Source organism: Pelmatolapia mariae, linkage group LG16_19 (assembly GCF_036321145.2).
Source record: "Pelmatolapia mariae isolate MD_Pm_ZW linkage group LG16_19, Pm_UMD_F_2, whole genome shotgun sequence".
In the NCBI taxonomy this organism is placed as follows: domain Eukaryota; kingdom Metazoa; phylum Chordata; class Actinopteri; order Cichliformes; family Cichlidae; genus Pelmatolapia; species Pelmatolapia mariae.
The window spans coordinates 49,527,175-49,550,009 of record NC_086241.1 but is presented as its reverse complement, the minus strand read 5'-3'; the positions used below and the strand labels follow the sequence as shown (position 1 = coordinate 49,550,009).

Below are 22,835 nucleotides of genomic sequence, written 5' to 3'. Positions count from 1 at the left end.
TGATCAAGAACAGCTAGTGTCCAAAATCATTTTCTTTCATATTTTGGAGTCACATTTGTTTGTTTGCTTTTTCGATTTCTCATTTGTGCTCCAACTTTCTCTAACTCATACTGTATTATACAACACGTTCTCACTCCCAACTCGTCAAATGTCATGGAAACTCAAATTAACAGAGACTTTAAACGTACCTAACTGCTTGCCGTAGTCAAACGGGAGACAGTACGTTCTTCGCATTTGTAATTTATCTCTCAGGTAGGTTAATAAATTGGATTTAATCACAATACTTTGACGTGGGTTCTTTATAAACTTGAGTACAACTTGAAGGTGGTAGCAAGATGCGTTGCATGGATGTTTCGGGGGGAGTTCTCTGCCGAGTGCTGTGTGAGCCTGCGCACAAACAGTGCACGGAGGCAAAGAGGGGGTGAGACGTAAAACCTGTCATTTATCATGTGCCTTTTCCAGCGGATTCTTCAGCTACTGTAGTAAATCTTGTCCATATTCAGTTTGTGGGTAATCTTCCCCTCTTGCCCCAGCGTATGGTTTTACCGTTGTTGTTGTTGCTAACGACAACGCATAAAAGCATTCGCTTGTCCGTCCGTAGTGTGGTTATATTAAATATAAGCGAAAGAGAGAACTTTAAGATTAATACTACAGTGACCATAAAAAACCATGAAAAAATATTGCCGTAATATGAAAGGATAGACTTTTTCATATCGTCATCCGATATGTTATATCGAACAGCCCTATTTTGAACTCTCCTCGTCCTTTGAGTGGTATTTAAAACGAATAAATAAATATCCCGTTCATTTCAATACGCATGATCTGAGCATGCGCGGAAAAATACGGAGCGCTTCTTTGATCTTCTCAAAGGAGAGACTGTGACGTGGCGATCGATTTCACCGTCACAGTTTCGACGTGGCAGTCGACGTCACCATCTCTGCCACACGAGTCCATAAATAGAGGTGCTATAACACAGTTTGGTGCGTCTTCAGAAACAGCGAGTTGTTTTTGCAAAGCGAGTTGTCTTTAACAAAGATAATACTGTTACATTCATACAATTTATACAAAGTTTCTTTCTTTTGACACTGTGCTTTTATACTGTTAAAGACATGTCAGAGGAAACATTAAATAATTCACCTATGGACAGAGATAATACAGAGGAATCACATTTTATGCGACAGATAGAGCTTCTCACTGTGGAGCAGGCCAAGGATAAAAGTAAGTTGCGTCAATTAGAGGAAGAGAACATGACTCTCAGGAAAACTATACATGATCTTGAGACTAGTTTTACCGTACGCCTTGAGCGTTGGCAGCAGTTTCAACGAGCGATGGCGTTTCGGGAGGCAGTAGAAATTGGTTGTTACGAGAGTTTCATGGCGCGGCACAGAAGGTTTTTAGCTAATCGTTCTCCCAATGTTGAAAGGGAGGTAAAAGAACAAAGGGAAGAGACTGACGAGGCTCAGACTAGTGGTTGGTGGTGTGCTGGTGCCAAACTCGCACTTAAAGTAGGTCTAGGTCTTGTCACAGCAGCCGTTGTTGTTCCTGCAGCTTGCTGGGCCGTCGCAAATATTTTCTGCTGAAGTGAATGTCCGTCCTCTGTCCTTATTATCCATTCCAGCCCTACTGTAGTTGTGGATGTGGACCGGGTGCCTTTTGAAAATAGTAATAATGTTTTCCAGCCACGGTCCACAGTCTCTCATAACTATACTGTGCTCTCCTTTATGTTCAGTTTTATTTTGCCCTCACCTCCCAACCAGTCATGACAGAAGACTGCCCCTTCCTGAGTCTGGTTCTGTCACAGGTTTCTTCCTGTTAAAAGGGAGTTTTTCCTGTCCACCGTTGCTCATAGGGGATCACTTGTTCAATTGTTGGGTTGAATTTTTGGATTGAATTTAATTGCCTTAAACTGAAAATCAAAAATTCAAGTGAGGGGTTGACCAGGGCTCGCAAAATCGCTAGCCCGACGTCCCGGGGCTAGCGATTTCTCCAGTCGGGCCACCAAAATCTATCTCAGCCCAGCCCATCGGCCTGTCGGGCTGGGCTGAGATAGATTTTGGTAGGTTCTGATAGTAGAGAGCACAAAATTTGTTAGCTGGATTGTTTGTTTGTTTGTTTTTATTTGTAGTTTTTGTGGTGTTCCATACTTCAAAAACTTCAAATATAAACAATGCTAATCAAAATAAAGAAAAATTATATTAAAAAGATCCACTACTGCTCTGTGTGTTTACTTCAATGAAGACTTGTATTTATTGTGATAGAAAAATATAAATTGTCCAAAATATTTGAGAGTTTTTAAATTAGCACTGCATGAGTTTAACTGTGGCACAGATGGCTGTCAATCCTGGTGAGTGAGAGTTCAACCTCCAAACTGAACCCAGTGTGTTACTCACAGAATCACAGATTTACTGACATTTACTGATTGTTCTGTAGGGTCTTTACAATTTTCAGCCCCTTCAGGTGACTGTTGTCTTCTGACTCCATCTTTAGGGTTTAGTTAGATTAAATATTTAACCAGTTAATTTAAGAATGAAAGACATTTATCACAAAGGTACTCTTTTAATGTAGATTAAATGTGTGTTGACATAACATCTAGATGTATGATTAGAAAGAGAGAAATGTTGTAATGACATGAACAAAGTGCAGTAATCCAAGATGGCATCAGAGTTTTAACACCTTTGATACTCATGTTTTTATAATTATGTTAAGTGTAAAAGCTCAAAGATAATGACATAGATGCATCTGTTTCTGTTATGATCACAATAATCACAACATAAAATGATTATTGTGACATTTTTTCTGTGCTGTATTAAGGTTACCAGAGTCAGCTGGGGATTCATGAACATCATCAGTGATGTTTCTCCACAGCGGGCTCATCAGTACCTGGTGACAGAAGGTCGATCCAGCTCTGACTTGAGGCTGTTCAAGAATCAGCTCCACTTGATCTGGTTCCACCTCTACCACAGGCAGAGAAACACAGGGTGAGATCTAGAGATGGCACGATACCACTTTTTTATGTCCGATATCGATACCGATATCATAAATTTGGATATCTGCCGATACCGATATGAATCCGATATAGTGTTTTTTAATCAATAAAACTGTTTTTTTAATATCTTGCTGCATTTTGTATAAGTTCATATTCAAGTTTAAATAAACAACAACACTAAAGCTATTCTGTTATACCTGTATGTAAAAAATACACTGCACTCAAAGTATTTCATAGTTCAGCAATACTGATCAATCTAATAAACTTAAACCTACTCCATCCTTCCTATTCTGGTATTTTAAAGAGTACTTAGCAGAAATATTAAGCAACCTAACTAATAGGGTTGCAAACTCCCAGCAAAAAAAAAAAAGAGGGAACCACCCCCCTCCCTCCACCTCATGATGCTTAATCGACGTAATCAACTTTAATTTGATGCAGTGTGAGAAAAAAAAATGCACAGAAATAAATTATTTTTCAAGAATAATTAAATAGATTCAACATCTTTCTTCAACAGAATTGCAGACTGCACAGATGGTATCTTCCCAAAGGAAAACGTAGTATAGCTTACTAGGGTATATTAGACTTAATAGTTACTATATACAGTAATGGACTTCTATACATTTTACATCAGATTAAAACTTTGGGTGTAAGATTCAGATAATTATTTATTAAAAGCTAGACATTTTAAATGAGAATAAGAAAGAAAAGTCAGGAACGGAAATCATTGGTTTTCACAACTGGGTCCAGTTCCACCTGCAAAGGATATAAGGCCAGGGAGCATGATTTGGTAAGTATAACATTTCACCAGACAGAAGAGTTTGATTTCCTTTGATTCCTTGAAGTGCGCATGCGCCAACCAGCGTGCAGCCTGTTACAGTCGCTCCTGCTTTTTCTCTTAGTTTAGCTCTTTTTTCTTACGTATTCTTTTTTTTCTGACTTGTATTTTCATCGGTTTATTATATTTTACTCAATCATGTGGATTGAGAGAGTTTTTGTTCTTCTGGTGGCCGTGGAACTGTTACTTTTATCAAGGAACGGGACCGCGGCACATCTCCTACACTCACGGACTGTTTACTCCAGAGATCAGCTGATCGCCCTCATGCCGGCAGAAGTACCAGCTGAAATTTGGAGGAAAACACATCGGGGATGCAGAGGTCAAGGACAGAAGAGAAGAAAGAAGGAGACGGTGAGACAGCGGAGGCTCGAAGCGAGGAGGAGGTATAAACCGTGTCTGCCGTCCATCGTGATGGGAAATGTGCGATCGTTATCAAATAAAATCGACGAGCTCACAGCACTGCTACGGAGTCAGAGGGAATACCGAGAGTGTAGCCTGATGTGTTTCACTGAATCATGGATGCACCAGGACATTCCCGACGAGAATGCTTCCGTGGAAGGCTTCCACACTGTTTGGGCGGACAGGGACAGCATCGCTAGTGGTAAGCGGAAAGGAGGTGGGCTTGCTGTTTTAGTTAACAACCGGTGGTGTAACCCTGCCAACATAACAATCAAAGAAAGGATTTGTTGCCCGGACATTGAACTGTGTGCTGTCGGACTCAGGCCGTATTATTTACCCAGGGAATTCTCTCACGTCATCTTGGTGGCTGTTTATGTTCCTCCCTCTGCTAACCCCATAGCTGCATGTGACACTATCCACTCTGCCATAGCCCGGTTACAGACTCAGCACCCGAGTGCCTTTATTGTGATCTCGGGTGACTTCAACCATGTATCACTGGACAATACACTACCAACATTCAGACAATATGTGGACTGTCCCACCAGGGGAGAGAAAATTCTAGACCTACTGTATGCTAATGTAAAGGATGCATACAGCTCCTCCTCCCTCCCCCCACTTGGTAGGTCAGATCATAACCTGATTCACCTCACCCCCCGCTATGTGCCAATTGGCACATAGCGGGGTGAGGTGGTCCCTGTGACCACGAGGAGTGTTAGGAGGTGGTCAGAGGAGGCCTTAGCGGAACTACAGGGCTGTTTTGAGGTGACCAACTGGGAGACACTCTGTGAGCCTCACGCTGAGGACATCAATGGGCTAACTGAGTGTATCACAGACTACATAACTTTCTGCACCGACTCCATTGTTCCAGCTCCGACTGTTCATTGTTACCCAAATAACAAGCCGTGGGTGACTAAGGACATCAAAGCCCTCCTCAACGACAAGAAGAGGGCTTTCAGAGGGGGCAATAAAGAGGAGGTGAGGAAGGTCCAGGTGTTACTAAAGGACAAGATCAGAGAGGCTAAGGATAATTACAGGAGGAAGCTGGAGTGGAAACTCCAGCAGAACAGCATGAGAGAGGTGTGGAGGGGCATGAAGACCATCACTGGATTCAGGCCAACCAACAGCAGGGGAGCTGAGGGAGGTGAGGATAGAGCTAACGAGTTGAATCTGTTTTTCAATAGATTCGACACCACAGTGTCTGCTCACACCCCCACAACCTCACCTGTAGTCAGCCTGGAACCCAGAGCCACACCACTGTGCCAGCCTCTCTCTTCACATGGCGCTGTTGCCTCCGGTGAGATTCCTGACACCCCTCCCCCACCCATCACCTTCACTCAATACCAGGTTGAGATGCAAATGAGGAGACTTCACTCAGGCAAGTCTGCTGGACCAGACGGAGTGAGTCCCCTCGTCCTCAAGACCTGTGCCCCCCAGCTGTGTGGAGTCTTTCATAAACTGTTTATGCTGAGTCTGAGTCTGCAGAGGGTACCAGTGATGTGGAAGACATCATGCCTCGTCCCTGTACCAAAGACGCCACGTCCCAGTGGCCCCCAGGATTACAGGCCCGTGGCACTGACCTCCCACATCATGAAGACCCTGGAAAGGCTCATTCTGGACCAGCTGCGACCCATAGTAAGACCACATCTGGATCCCCTTCAATTCGCTTATCAGCCTCGTCTCGGAACTGAGGACGCCATCATCTACCTGCTCGATCGTGTCTACACCCATCTGGACCAGCCAGCGAGCACTGTGAGGGTCATGTTTTTTGACTTTTCCAGTGCTTTCAACACCATCAGGCCGACCCTCCTGGGTGATAAGTTAGCAGCGATGCAGGTGGATCCTTCTCTGGTGTCCTGGATTGTTGATTACCTGACAGGAAGACCACAATATGTACGTCTCCCACAGTGTGTGTCTGACAAGGTAATCAGCAACACAGGGGCACCGCAGGGGACTGTCCTCTCCCCCTTCCTCTTCACTCTCTACACCACAGACTTCAGCCACTGCACAGAGACCTGCCATCTTCAGAAGTTTTCTGATGACTCTGCAGTGGTTGGATGCATCAGCAGGGATGATGAGACGGAGTACCGGGCTGTGGTCGACTCCTTTGTCACGTGGTGTGAGCAAAATCATCCACAGCTCAACGTGGCAAAGACCAAGGAACTGATCGTGGACTTCAGGAAGACCAGGAAACACTTGACCCCTGTTTCAAACCAGGGGGTCAGTGTTGACATTGTGGAGGACTATAAATACCTTGGAGTCCACATTGACAATAAACTGGACTGGGCTAAAAACACCAAAGCACTTTACAGAAAGGGCCAGAGTCGTCTCTATTTTTTGAGGCGACTGAGGTCCTTCAACATCTGCCAGAAAATGCTGAGGATTTTCTACGAGTCTGTTGTGGCCAGTGCTATCCTCTATGCTGTGGCATGCTGGGGGAGCAGGCTGAGGGTCGCAGATGCCAACAGATTCAATAAACTGATCCGTAAGGCCAGTAATGTTGTGGGGATGGAGCTGGACTCCCTCAAGGTGGTGTCGGAGAGGCGGATGTTGTACAAAATAAAGACAATGTTGGATAACACCTCCCACTCACTCCATGACATGCTGGTCAGTCACAGGAGCACGTTCAGTGAGAGACTGAGAGCACCGAAAACCACCACTGAACGACACAGGAAATCATTCCTGCCTGTGGATATCTCCCTCTACAACTCATCCACTTAACACACTGGTTACTGCTACAACTACACGTTTCTTTTCCAGCTATTTATTAATGTGTGACTTATGTATACATACATATATATATATATATATATATATATATATATATACATATATTGTACTATTCTTAGTTAGCGTGTTGTCTGTTTTGTTAATGTTGGTTTATAATGGAGCACTGTAACAAAAAAATTATTTCCCCCAGGGATCAATAAAGTATTCTGATTCTGATTCTGATTCTGATTTCAGTATTCTCAGCCGGTCGGCCTCATGTGTGCCTGATGACAAGTTGGTCCACTTCATACATGCACAGTAGCGCAGGCGCAGTTGTTTATACAGGATTAACCTGAGTGACCTGTTCCTGTACCGTTTTTTTAACAACTGTAATAGATTACAGGAAGTCTCTGGCTGTGTTGCTGAATCTGCCGATTCAAGATCAGACATGGATGGATGAGGTGCTGCAACTGAGACCTGACGTTTGTCTTTTCTGGTCGGCGAGTGGAGAATCACACAGGCTGGTCTGCAAAGAGAGCTTTAGGATGCTTCCTCCCACTGTCCACTGCATCGTCCATCCACAGGGTTTGCAGGGCTGGCTCAACCCATGGCTGCCACACCACTAAGATGTTTTCAGAAATATGCAAGCAGGAGATGGTGGATGCTATATTACTACTAGTACAATACTTTTTACTCTGTAGCAGACAACAGTTTCATAAAATGCTATGAAAAAAAAGAAACCAAAAGATTAGATTCTATAAGTTTCAAAGAGATTTAATTTATATATTTTATATAATAAAGTCAGTGTACGAATGACCGGCAATAATTCAGTCACTGAAATTATCCTTGAAATTAGCTAAGTAATTCCTAAAAGTGTGTAGATTAAAGAAAATTAATTTACCTGGATACGATTGTCTCTGATGAGCCTGAGGTACAAAGCACGCCAGCGATGACGATAAAGTTTTCAAACACTGTTTGAATAATCAAAGGGACATTTATAAAGCTCAGTCTACAACAGACATACTTACTGTGTGAAAGGGAGCAGAGAAACACGCTGTATTGTTGCAATTCTCTTTTGCATAAGCCACACCAGAAACGCTCTGTGCAGATAGCAAAGTCACTGCAAAGGCACTGCAAAACTTGTAAGCCCTAGTTCGGCTCCCTACAAAGATGCTCCAGTTTTTCTTGCGTCCAACAAAATTAGTTCTAATATGTTTTATTTTTAATGTTACTCTGGGCTGTGTTGAACAAAGTGAGTTAGCACAATTTAAATTCCAAAAAATGATTAGTCTCTTAAATGACTGGCATCTGACATAGCTAGACCGTCACCGGGGACTCTGTGAGTGGTAAGAGGTTTAAAAACAAACCATCTATACTGTCAACAAACAACTCTTCATCTGCATTTTTTCAGAACAAATTGTTTTCAATCTTGTGCACCTAAGTACACCAATACACTCGCCTCTGCAGCCCTGACACTTACCCTTCAGCAAGTAATGTTCCATCCCACCATTTCCAAGTCCCTTCCTCATGGACGTCTCTCAGTCCGATCCAGAAGCCCATTGGGTGATGAGGCGTATCTTGATGATTTAGTCTTCTGCTTATCCAATCTAGAAACTCAGGGTCTCTGTGAGGCATCCAAGGTCTCACGCGATGAGGAAGGTGAGACTCCCAGACCAGGTCACGAGTTTGTCTCGGGGCATCTTGATGATTTATCAAGTAATTAACTGTTGAGTTCTAACAAAAAAAGAAACAAAACCAAATATACATTTTCAAAAATCTGCATGAACACCGCTCCACAGAAATACTAACAAACCTCTTCATCTTGGCTGTCTATGATTATAAGATCTCCTCCCTGCAGCTGACAGAAGTCTCTGGATTCCTTCCATGTTTTGAATTCATTTGATTTCAAGGGGAAGTAGTAACATACAGAGTTCATTAAAATCCATCCTGCAGGACAGTGTTTGTCCTGCAGGACAAACACTGTCCTGCGATTTACACCTCACGACCAGCTCCCGATCATCAATCGACCGTCGTGGAGGCACAACTTGTAGAACTTTGGAAAGCTCATCCGAGCCTTTTCGATGTGGCCTCACAAAATTATCACGACCACAACAACCGTGAAAATAGTTGGATTTACATTGCTGCTCAATCACAGCTGCCTGATCAATGTTTTTCATTAGCAATTTAGCAAAGTTGATGGTGGCCAAAAATCACACAGTGTAAGCCCAGCACGACTGAAAAAAATCGCACAGTGTAAGCCCAGCTTAAGTAACAATATTATAAATCAGTTGGTTTGACAACATTGTACATCATCAGTTTTATTTATAAACGTTATTGTAAATTTCCAAGATTTGTACAAATCATTGTAGCAGCAGTACAATGAATCAATAAGCAGGCTGACAGCAAATTACTCACCTCAGCACATTTAATCATTATGTCCATGTTGTAGCACATAGAAATGTTTAGTCACAGACAGACACATTTTCCCTGTAACTGTGCCTTCACTCTAACTTTTGTTGAAAAGGTGATTTATGTAATGCTTTTGCTTAATAGTAAACAGAAATATTTGTCTTTTTCAACATCCTTAGAAATGTTGTTCAACAGCTATCACCAAATGGAGCACTCTTAACCCTGCACTGGAAAAAATATCCCTTACTTCACCTGTGATCACACATGTTTTTTTCCAGTGCAAAGGCAGCTGGCAGAGGAATGGCCAAGAAAAGGAAAGACCTCACTGAGCGAAAAAGATGAGGACAAAAGCTGGTGATGATTCAGTGCAGCTGGTCTCAGGGGATGAAGCAAAAGCCTGATCAACTTCTCTACAAAAACAAGGTGAGTTTAATGTTATGATTTATTTTACTTTTTCAAGACATGTTCAAGGTATGTTACTTTAATTATATAATGCTCAAGTCATTTTCCACCTCAATTTTCTCAATATTAAACCCTGTAGCTTTATTTATTTTATTTTTGGCTTAAAAGTAAACAAGAGCAACAAAAAAAATAAATTTCTTTTTGTTCCTCTTTTTTCCTCTGAACACATCCTGACCAGGCTCAATGAGACGGGGGAAGTAAACAGCGATACATTCACCCAGACTGCTGATGTTCCTGTATGAACTGAAAAACTTTGAACATCCAAGAAAAAGCTGAGGTTATTTTCTTTACAGCTCATATGGATCTTGATTGACTGAACATTCAGACTTTATTCAGGACTTTGCTACAGGGAGAGAGGTACCAACATGTGTGAGCACATGTGTACACAGACACAGCATCTCACTTCATGCTTGCTCTTCCCCTAGACTCTTGTGTCACTCAGCAGTTGTCGTATTATTGTCTTATTTGTTGAAATTTAGAGTCCATGAGCACAAGCAGGGATTTTTGCTTGACCTCATTCTCAGAGGCCTCACTAATATTTAATGGTTGTGAAATATGTCAAACTTTTCTCCATCCCTAAAGTTAAACAGCTGAGAGCATCTTTAGCACAGCAGAGAAAAAGATGTGCACCATGAACCGGAGTTTAAGTGATCCATTTAAGTGATCCTTATGCCTTTGCTGCTGATGAAAAGTTTTCATCAGAACAAGCACTTGTAATTGTACACTGTAAAAAAAATATTGTAGAATTTACGGTAAATTACTGGCAGCTGTGGTTGCCAGAATTTCACCGTGAAAATAAATTGTAAATGTAGAACACAAAACGGTATCCTATTTTAGTAACCTTAAATTTCACAGTAAATAATAATTTTTTTTTTTACAGTAAATGACTGAATTTAAACATAAATTCATGTGAAAACAACAGACATTCCATTAATCTGATTACAGTCTTACTTTGTTAAATATAGTGAAACTGTATAAAATAATACGGTATCATACCTAAAAAGTTGAATATTACGGTAAAATACTGGCAGCTATGGTTGCCAGAATTTCACCGTGGAAAATATAGTGATAATGCAGAATACATAACGGTATACTTGTTGATAAATGTAAAATTCACAGTGAACTTTGGTTTTTGTACAATTATTACACTGAAATAAAAAAACTATTATAAAGTAAACCAGTTAAAATACATTTAACAAGCTTGTTTACCGTCTCCTATTGACAAAGCACAGAAGAGCTGTATAATACAAGACATGCCTTTTTATTCAAAAGTTCATATTTACACAAAATTATTGGCAGCTGTTGCAGCCAGAATGTTGTCTAAAAAGATTAAGGTCCAACAAATGAGGTAATAAACATAATAGGGTTAATAGGCATAAAACTTAGATTCTTTGACTTTTTGTCATAATTTGCTAGAAACATTAATAAAAACCAGTAAAGACAATGATTAAATTAAACAGTTAATATCCATCCATCCGCTTCCACTTATCCTTTTTCAGGGTCGCGCTGGAGCCTATCCCAGCTTTCATAGGGCAAGAGGCGGGGTACACCCTGGACAGGTCGCCAGTCTGTCACAGGGCTAACACACAGGGACAGACAACCATTCGCACTCACATTTACACCTATGCAATTTGGATTAATCAATTAATCATGCAAACTCCACAAAGAAAGACACTGGCCTGATGGTGGAATTGAACTCAGGACCTTCTTGCTGTGCAGCAACAGTGCTAACCACCGTGCCACCGTGCTGCCCTAAACAGTTAATATTTAATAATCAAATTAATGACTAAAAAGGCACTGATCTAATTAATATCAAACTTAATACAACCAAAAACAAATAAGTACATAATAAACATTGAAACAAAATTTAAAACACTTGATACTTGCAGTGGTTGGCAAAGTTTCTTTTTATCCAGATTGATAGTAGAGGGCTTTCAAAACAGTCTCTGATGGTGTCTGAGGAACTGGAACAGGTTTTGGATCCAATGTGCTGGAGCATTTGCATGTTGTTCTTCAGATGCTCGGTGTACATCAGCGTTCTTTCCTTGCAGTCTGAAAGCAAATACAAAGCACAATAAAGCAAACTGCCCATTTCAAAAGCAAATATACAATCTTAAATCTAATAGAGCTGACACAATTAATCGTGTAATGATTTACAATTGTGATGCATTGCAATGCGGACATAAAGCATTCTTAATCCATTCAGAAGAAAGTAATTGATTATTAAATACGGTCCCGATCAAAAGTTTAAGACCACTTGAAAAATGGCAAAAAATCATCTTTTGCACGGTCGGATCTTAACAAGGTTCCAACAACATGCAACAAGCAGAAATGGGAGTGAGACAAAACATTTAACTTACATTTCACAAACTTAAACTGGGACAGGCTGTTTTACAGCTGATCAAATGTTTAGGACCACATGCCTTTAAAAGGCCAAATCTGTGCAAAACTGTGGATTCATTGTCATTTTCTGTCAGGTAGTCAGACTGTCAGGATGTTCTGATGGCAAAAGCAAAAAACATTTTCCTTTTTGAACATGGTCGGCTTGTTGAACTGCATAAGTAGGGTCGCTCACAGCGCGCTATTGCTGCTGAGGTGGGATGCAGTTAAGACGGTCATTTCCTAAATAATCCTGGTGTTGGGTCTAAACTCAGACCCCGCTGTATCCAGGACTTATTCCCATGAAAGAAAAACAAGGCAACAGCGTTCGATCGATTACTTGCGCAAGGGAGGCCTGTCTGTGTCCACCACGAAAATGACCCCGACGATGGCCTCCTCCTGCTGCCTTTTATTGAGAGACAGTTCACACAAAACACAACAAAGCAACACCCACATGGTTCTAAGGCATTGTGTGTGAACTTCTGTATGTAAGTAAGAGTGTGTGTGTGTGTGTGTGTGTGTGTGTGTGTGTGTGTGTGTGTGTGTGTGTGTGTGTGTGTGTGTGTGTGACCTCCTGCTGACCAAAGGGTCGTAAACGCAGGAAGCTTACATCAAAAGAAGCAGATCTTCCAGATAGGATGTATCTGCAATAAAGGACTATAGCCCCCCACCCAGAACCTCGAGAATCTGGGGAGGGGGACAGTGGAATTCCTTTCATCCTACAGTTAAACAATGTAGAAATGGATGGTAAGCATAAAAATGACAAACTTTTAACAATTCACTCTAACATTTTCCCTCCTGTTTTGTGATTTTTATGCTCCAAATTATTCCTGTGTAGTATATTCTTAGCCATGCACCTCTTGCTTGACAATTTCAGCGCAGGCGTCATTTATACACAAACTCCTGTCATGTCATTCATTTCAGTCAATTCATATTGTTCTAAAAGTACATAATTAACAAATGTATTAGAAATCATCTTAGTTCGCATTGATCTTATACACGGTAAAATGCATCCTATACATAAGCAAATCAATGTCAACAGTCCAAAAACAGGAATTAATATTTCCAAAAGAAGATGCCACCAAGGACCAGACATTAACCATGCTCTCCAGCCTTGTGGTGCATCTACTCCTGTCGTGCGATTCATTATGTATTCCTGCAAGTAAACAACTGAATGTAACAGTCAAATAAGAAGAATCAACATTCTCAAAAATCATATGTCACTACTATCCAACTCCATACAGACATAGGCATTCAAACACATCAGTTGACTTTATCGTTTGTCCATGTGGCTCTCAGCTAACTTCAAAGCTGTAGCCTGGTCAACGACCTTCTTTATGACTCCTATCAAACCCCCAGATCTTTTCGCTGTAGGCATCCTGTGGGGGTTAGAGTCAACTGGTGAATTATCCGCTTTTACAACTCTTCTCCTGTCCTGTTGTCACCACAGGAAAAGCTTTGTAAAGGAAATTGGATCAAGCTGTTTTGATCTTCTTGGCTCAAAGCCTCAACCAGCTTAGAGAAGTGTTTATGATGTAAATGTAGACAAAAGGCTTCTCTGTTTGCATCCTTCTTGCAGAGGACACAAAGAATAGGTGACGTTGTACAAATTCCATGATAAATCTCCAACTTGGACTAATCCATTGCCCTTCATACACATAGGCAACTGGCCTGTTTCCAGTTCATTTAGCTGTTCAATGTCCTGCAGCGAGTCAGATTCTTGGAGTCAGACTAGCAGGTCTGTCGTACCAGAGCAGTTCACCTTCCCAGCTACTGGTGAATCAACCGTCCATTCAGGTTCAGAAGTTGAAAAGTTGGCAGTGTTCCAAGTACGTTTACTCCTGGATGTGTTGCTAAGGCAACCAAACAAACTGTCTCGCTCTCAGTGATGCTATATGGCCACAGTCCAGAAGAATGTGTAGCCAGTGGCATCACAAGCATAGCCATTGGTCTCGTACTTTATGTGAGCGGTTGTGTTCACAAACTGCCACCAGTAGTTGGTTGAAACCCCATGCGGGTACTGGGTGTGATTTGCTCTGTCCCAGTGCGCTCCTGTCATCCCACTCTGGGTCCACAGGCACAAGAAGGCACATTCCCAGCCACAGCACATTCCCAGCCATTCTGATGAGTACCTGTGGCTCAGTTGGTTTCTTCACCGGATTGAGACGAGGGGCCCTGGAGGCTTTCCCCCCCCTTTGTACCCGGTCTTCCTGCCACTTACCCCGAGCTGGCCTGGATGTGTGTCACCTTCTTGCAGTGCGCTTGATGTATCCAAGTGTTCCTTTCAGCAATCTTCACTGCTGTGGTCGTCGTCAGCAGCATCCGATATGGACCTTCCCACCGTGGACTGGACCAGCACTTCCTCTCCATGGCCTTGTCAACATCCAATCTCCAGACTTCAGACTCTGCTCCTGCGGAGAACAGAATCATCTGGCAGATCATTTGTTCTCAAGACTTCTTTACTTTTAAACATTTTAAGCATCTAATCTGCTAATATGCTCTCTCTTCTGCTCTTCTATCATCACTACAGAAGACTAGAAGTCTAAATGCTCTAACATAAATAATCTCAAAGAGTCAGTCCATTCCCTGTTGGAGTAATCCTCATGTACATTCATATACATCTTAACTAATTCTATACAGTTTAACCATGTCCTGCGTGTCTCTTCCTAAGTCTTAACTTTACTATTCCATTAGTTCTCTCTATCAACCCTGCACTTTGTGGGTGATATGAACAATGATGTTTTAGTGTTATCCCTAAATGTTGTGCCATTAATCCAATCACTTCATTTACAAAGTGTGGACCATTATCACTATAAATGGTCTCAGGAATCCCGTGTTCCGGGATGATATTCTTACATATTGCTTTGGCAACAGAAATGGCATCTGCTTTTCTAGTTGGGACAATCTCTACCCACTTTGAAAAAGGACACACTATCACTAAACAGTACTTATAGTTATTACAGCTGGACAGCTCTATAAAGTCCATGCAAATAACTTGAAATGGGTGACTGGGTCTAGGGAATTTCCCTCTCTTAGGTCTCAAATTACCCTGAGAATTATGCTTGCAACATATCATACATGACCTGCAAAAAAAATTTTTTAAGGGTATTTAATCTTAAAGTATAAACTACTCATTATCTCCCTCCTGTTGCGACATGGCAAAGCCCATGGTGCAAAATAGCAGCAGTCCTATATAAAGTCTAAAGCAGTATTGGTGTATCACACAGATAATAAATACCATCCTGCAAGCTTGCTCCTTCTGTAAATCATAACTGTTTTCCTGCAGTAGGTGAGTGGCTATACATGTCTACCAATGCATTCCGCATAATAGCCAACGTCTGCTGGTGTTGCATTGCTAAAATGTTAACACCATGTTCTCCTAAAGTTGCCTCTCTTGCGATCTTATCTGCAAAAGCATTCTCTAATGCAACTGGATCTTTCCCTCACATGTGTGCTACACATTTACAAACGGCAATTCTACTGGGTAATAACACTGCCTCCAGCAGATTTTGCAAGAGTTTGGCATGTTCTACAGGTTTCCCTGTCGAGGTTGTCATACCTCGTCTTGCCCACTGTGCTGCAAAGAAATGTAATGTTGCGAATGCATACTGGCTATCAGTGTATATTGTCACATCTTGTTTCTCTGCAGCTTTACACGCTTCCGTTAAAGCTACTATCTCTGCTGCTTGAGCAAATATGAAACATGCTAGTTGTCCTGCACAGATAACTTTCTCACTATCTACTACAGCAAAACCTGTTTTAGTCTGTCCCTCTACTGTTGTAAAACTCAACTCATCAACAAACCAAACCTTTCCCTCACTTAGTGGCACATCTGTTAAGTCATCCCTCGGCTTACACTCCTTCTCGACGTGTTCTCTACACTCATGAGAAGTGCCGTCTTCTTTCGTTGGCAAAAAGGGTTGACGGATTCAGAATTGTGCACCGCTTGATGGTAATGTGTGGTTGTGATAGTAAGAGTAACATTAAAGACAAGTGTCTTGTAGGTGACAGAAATGTAATTTTAGTCTGCAGTAGTAGACATCTACCTCGTGTGGAACTAACAGTGTCAAAAAGGTGAAATAAACTATTTCCTGAAACATTGTACAGCTTAAGCTGCTGCACATACTGATCTCATGCATGGAGGTAAAGCACAAGCAACTAGAGCTAATCTGTTAGGATAGTAAGTTACTGGCTTCACTTGTGAAAAAAGTGCTGTTAGTTATTTCACAGTCACCTGGTATTTGTGCTGTTCACAGAACCACAAGTCCATCGCTGGACCTCCTCTGTGCTGTCACTTTTGGAGCCTGGCACGCTCCCTCAAGTTCTCATGATTCAACGTTGCTGAAGATTTTAAAGGCAGAGCACGTCGTACACCTTAGTCGTCTTCCTCAACGTCAACGTCGAAACTCTTTTATCTTATTTAAGATTTTGCTGTGCAGAGTCTCCTCATGACGATCTCCTGGAAGCTCAATAGCACAGTCTCTGTGCTGAAGGCGATCTCCGATCCTCCTGAAGACTCTCTCCTGGCCTCAGCTTCCATCTTATGGACGATCCTCTCAGTCACTCCTCTCGCCATGGCATCTCACGACATCTGCAAATTAAAATGACACTTCTCTCGCCACATGGTTTCCGCCATGTGTCAACTCCCCAATGAGACATGTACAAGAATGTTGCACAGTCTCCCTAAAACAATCTCCAGGGTTTGTCCCTTGGAGCAGCTTCACTCCAACCTGTAACCCTGTGTAAAAACATTAGTCAGCAATTAAATGTTTAGGTTGTCTAACTCCCAGCTCCACCTGGAGCCTGTATCCTGGAAGACAAAGTCTTTAAATCAAACTTCACATTTTCAACCAACTATAGATCATAAGAGTAATAAAGTATTCAGCATAAAAGACAAATATCATGTGCAGGTTTTCTCCAGTCATTAAATCACTCTTATTATTATCATAATTTGTCCCAAATCATGAATCATCCCAATTTATTCCACAATTTAATCGGTTACTTTCCTTAAGTTTGTCACTCCACTCATTTTTATCACTGTGAGCTCAATAGTGGCCAGCTAATGAGCCCCATATTCAGCTATTCTGTAACCACTGCACATTTGTTCAATTGTCACTTGTCTGTCTGTGCTGAATCCTTTACAAGCACTCTTAAAGAAAAACAAACATTAGCCAAACACACGGTTCATCCTGGTGGTCAGGCGTCGGCCATCCAGATTCCAGAGATGCTGTAAAAAGGTCATAAAGTTAACACTCTGCTGTAAAAAGAAGTAAACTGGTTTCAAACACAGTGTCACTCTATATTCACTTCTCCCCTGTAACGTTCATATTTTCTCCAACACAGTGTAATTTAATCACCAACACACAGCCTGTAACCACAGTTTTCTTCACACAAAATCTCAGTAATCCTGTGGTAGAAAAACATCATTAAGTTGTGTCCTGCTATAAATCACATGATCAAATCACATGATTAACCATCTGCTGTAAAAAGAAAGGTAAATGTTAGCGCTGCGCATTCGTATACACTCTTTCTCACAGTAATCTCTGTGAGCAACACAAAGTAGTAACAAATCCATGGTGAATTCACAGACACAGAAAATTTTAAACTAAAAGGTTAAATTTGCAGAGTTCACATAGTCATGTGACCCAAGTTTCCTCCTGTGGTCTCCTTCTGCTCCTGCAATAGAGACACACACAGAGATACATCCACACATTTGTCAGGTGGGGGTTAACTTCACACAATGGTGTTAAGTCAGTCAGTCTTGTCAGCTTTTGTCAGTCAGTTTTTCCACTCATTCATTCATTCATCCATTCTTTCTTTTGCTGATAGTGGAAATTATTGTCGCATTTTCATTTCCACGCACAGCAAAAATGACATCATTTCAAAAGAAAAAGAAAAACTTTAGAATCGGATTACGTCGCTGAATCCTTTTTGGCAGGGACTTGTTTTCTGATTGTCCCAAATAAGTGGCTTTCTCCCAAGCCCATTATAATTTTTGGAGAAACTCACTTTTGCAACAGTTTTCTCAACGACGAGTCGTATAGCGCTTCTGTTCTAATCGTGCATATCTGCTCAAACAGACATCATCAACCGAAACTTTCAGTGCACCATGAAAGTAACAAAATAAAAAGAAAGGAAAGCAAATAAAGGAAAGCAAAGGAAAGAAAGGCCTTGTTAAAGTCATGACACATGTTTTTCATGCCAGGGGGATAAATCGTAACAACCCATTTGGCAGGCTCAACTTAGTAACAAAAGACAAATCAACAGCTAGATCAATCTCAAACATTCATCCAATCGGCCACACACAACATACAGCATAACCCTGTTGTCTCATCACATAATAAGTTTCTTCTCATGTAACCAAATGTGTGCCATGGTAAAACTTCTTCACACACCAGAAACTCACAATCAGCTCACTCATCTAAGACCCCTCATCAGCATTCTGTTTTCCTCTATGATGCAGTCATCTGTCCTCCTATAATATTCAGTCCACTAGTCTATGTATCACTTTCATCTTACTAGTGACTTGGACAAGATGACAAACAGAATCTCATGCTTAAGATGCTGTCTGGTCTTCATGAGTATCATTTATTGTGTATATGCATGTAGGGTTAGGATAGTTAATCCATTTTCTGTATGTTTTTGTGTTCCTCTCATCACATTTTCATTAATCTCATCACTGCTTAAAACAACACACATCTCTCTCTCTTTTTTTTCTATCCTTCTCTCCAAAACAGAAAGTAGCATTACAGCTGTTTCAGGCTGAGAAACATAAACACTCTTCGTGTTATCATTCACCACACAACTATGTTATTTCTTTGTCCGCTGGGCAGGTGACCTGCAGATAGGGTTGCCAGCTCCCTGAAAAATAAATAAGGGACACCTGTGGCCGGGGCCAGGCAACCCAGTTGTCTTCACCCTTCCCAGTGTGGTGAATTTTGTAGCTCTTTTTTTTGTGTGAAATTATTATTATTTTTTAACCATTTGACTTGAATTTGATTTAAGTAGATGCATATTCTTTGTGATATGAACACATGGGAAACAAATGATCATTTAGCCACTTATTTTTAGCTCAAAATGACAACATTAACACAATAAAACAGGTCTCTTTCTTAAACAGAAGCCTGTCATGCTTAAGTTTTGAGAATATAAGTAAATCTTTCTTTAAAAGAACTCTGTCCTACTTAACTTAAAATTATATAAATTAATAGAAAACAATAGAACGAAAAACATTCTTGTAACAGTGCACATATAGTGCATTTAGTGCAATTGGCTTCAGTTGAGGTATTATTTCAGCTTTTCTAATGCTAATCAGCTGCTCCCGTTTGTTCCCATGATTACGCATCATAACTCATCATCATTATTCATCTATGTATTACTTTTATGGATTAGTCATCTATTTGTTGTAATCATCTATCCTTGCAGTTGTTTATTACACAAAATAAATTATATTATCACACTTCTGGCCACATAGCGCTGATATTCACTGAACATGCCCATATTAACCTTAACCAGAGGGTTTAAAAAAAACAAACCAGTGTTTACATACCATATCTGCTTCTGCCGTGGCCTGGTGGACAAAAAATTGGTTAAGGGTTCCCTGAGCTTTCACGCCCCTCATGTTCTTCATGTGCCCACCATTAGAAGCATGACTATGGAAAAAGTGAGCCGGCACACAGTGCAGTGCGCTTTATAGGTGTTATCGTGCACTTTTCCAGCCAGTTTTCCTTTTCCCATTCCTCCCAGTACTTTTGCTGCCTTTTCTTTCTCTGAGGGGAACAAACATTGCTGGTCTAATGCTGGGCTTATACTGTGCGATTTTTGGCCCATTTTGAGCCGATTTTTGAGTCGCCCAATTTTGGCCTTCATCGTGCATCGTGTAGTATACGTGGGGTAACGAGAAGCGATTAACACCTCACGACCAGCTCCTGATCATCAATCACTCGTGAGGGTGTCACCGCAGCCGCTCACACTGCTCACGCGCAAACACGTAAAAGTCGGTGAAAAAGACGGAGCAGCACGGCTGTGCAGCGTGTGATCACTGGACACAAACGATGGAGGCACAACTTGTAGAACTTCGAAAAGGCTCGGATGAGCTTTCCAATGTGGCATCACAAAATTATCACGACCACAACAACCGTTAAAATAGTTGGATCTACATTGCTGCTCATTAGCAATTTAGCAAAGTTGATGGTGGTGTGTGCGTGTCTGTGTGAGTGAAAGGCAGAGAGGGAGAGCGAGCGACAGATTTTCTGTTATAACCTTCATTTTATGGAGGCACAGTGTGAGCACTCAGGTCGCATCAGAGCATCGGGCCGTATAGTGTGAGACCCTGCATCGTGACCTACGAACTTCTAACCCCTGCGAGTCAGTCGTGCAGTTTGAGCAGGAGCTGAATAACGTGACTGAAAAAAATCGCACAGTGTAAGCCCAGCTTTAGGTGTACTGTCGTCCGAGACTTGCACCGCAGTGTCGGCGTTTGTTTCCCTGTTGGCCATGCTTCTTGCTGTGGTCATCTGTTGTCTTCCGGTATTTTCTCCGTAAGCGATCTTTCCTCGACCAATGAGATAAGCGGTAATCTGAATTGTCATACTCGAATTGTCATAAGTGTGCTGTCAGCTCATTGGTCACAGAGCAGGAGAGGGGCTGGGAATTATGTTTTCAAAGCGTTAATTCCATTAACATTTATAGACTACTTTTGATTCTCACTGTATTACGGGACAAAGTGCGTCCCTTATTAGCTCAATACGGGACGTGTACTTTTGTTTCTAAATACGGGACGATTCCGTTTTTTAAGGGACGGTTGGCAACTCTACCTGCAGAATCACGTCTGCCCCAGCTGGATACCTTCACACACACCGTGACGTCAGACACGCTCACACTCACTTCTGCTTTAGAGCACAATTTCACTTCATTCTTCAACGATCCACACAACACGTGCTGCCCAATAAAAACTTTGCAGTGTATTTCATCCTCTTTCAAGGCAGACTTCTTATAAGTTTGCAGCAGGCAACGCGACTTACACCAAAACCCAGGCTACGTGTACACAACAGGTCACCGAATTCCATTAACACCGCTTAGGTTAACTTCTGTGCTGCTGTGTTCACTTACTGGCACTCACACACATATACGCTCATTCGCACTCTTTTTAGGCCTATAATCCCCCTTACCGCGGCGAGCTCTTTCCTCCTTACCATTGGTGGAGAAACCATACACCCAACGCCCTTAACTGCGGAGAACCTTTTTTTTTTATCTTTATAGAGCTCTATCCTCCTTTCGGTGGAGAAACCGTCCTTACCCTCCTTCTATTCGGTGGAGAAACCTATTTAAACCTCCTTAAATAAATCAAAAAGATAAAACAAAAACACTGGCGGAGAAGCCAGGTAGCTTGCGTCTACACGCACAGCTTGCGCACTCACGTACCTGCTTTAACGCATGGGCACGTAGCCGCTCTCTATTGTTTTAGGTTCGTGTGAAACCCGCGCAACCAGCGCTCCCCTGGACCGGCGTCTGCCCGCGCAGTCTCAGTGACGCATAAGGCCTTTTCTACTCACTGTTCGTGTTGTTTTTGTTCATGGGAAGAGTCTCTGGTTACCGTCAATCGCCATCCATCCCGAGGGGAGTTCAGGCGCAAACTGTCCGGCCTGGAACAAAGCAAAGTACCAGGGCTTTCGTCAATCGTCCAAGACGATGGCTGCTAGCAGACTGCGGTGGCGTCCTCTCCCTCTCCTCGGTGAATGCGATGTGTTAGGATCCGGCTGGAAGGACCAAATAAATGTTGGGTCTAAACTCAGACCCCGCTGTATCCAGGACTTATTCCCATGAAAGAAAAACAAGGCAACAGCGTTCGATCGATTACTTGCGCAAGGGAGGCCTGTCTGTGTCCACCACGAAAATGACCCCGACGATGGCCTCCTCCTGCTGCTTTTTATTGAGAGACAGTTCACACGAAACACAACAAACCAACACCCACATGGTTCTAAGGCATTGTGTGTGAACTTCTGTATGTAAGTAAGAGTGTGTGTGTGTGTGTGTGTGTGTGTGTGTGTGTGTGTGTGTGTGTGTGTGTGTGTGTGTGTGTGTGTGTGTGTGTGTGACCTCCTGCTGACCAAAGGGTCGTAAACGCAGGAAGCTTACATCAAAAGAAGCAGATCTTCCAGATAGGATGTATCTGCAATAAAGGACTACAGCCCCCCACCCAGAACCTCGAGAATCTGGGGAGGGGGACAGTGGAATTCCTTTCATCCTACAGTTAAACAATGTAGAAATGGATGGTAAGGATAAAAATGACAAACATTTAACAATTCACTCTAACACCTGGGGGTTATGGAACAAAAACGTGAAGTGGAAGACCTAAAAAATCCTCAACCCAAATTAAGGCCATTAGTGGTGAAGAGCTTCAAAAAAAAATTCTCTGATGAGAAAAAAATATAACCTTTTTTTTTTCTCCTGTAAAAAAATGCAACCTTGATGGTCCTGATGGCTTCCAACCTTACTGGCATGACAAGCAGATCCCACCTGAGATGTTTTCTACGCCCTACAGACGAGGGGGCGCCACAATGGTTGGGGAGATGCTTTTTCCTTCAGTGGAACAATGGAGCTTCAGGAGGTGCAGGAGTGTCAAAAGGCTGCTGGCTATGTCCAGATAATGCAGAGAGC

General features: G+C 42.0%; 1 long non-coding RNA gene across 1 annotated transcript; it reads left to right on the top strand.

The window, feature by feature from the left end:
* Positions 1–194: 194 nt before the first annotated feature.
* On the top strand, positions 195–22,833 carry LOC134646283 (uncharacterized). The gene is made up of 5 exons (XR_010096646.1): positions 195–252; positions 2,812–2,978; positions 9,614–9,758; positions 9,976–10,074; positions 22,688–22,833. It is a non-coding gene; the product is annotated as an uncharacterized LOC134646283 (long non-coding RNA).
* The last annotated feature ends 2 nt before the right edge of the window (positions 22,834–22,835 follow it).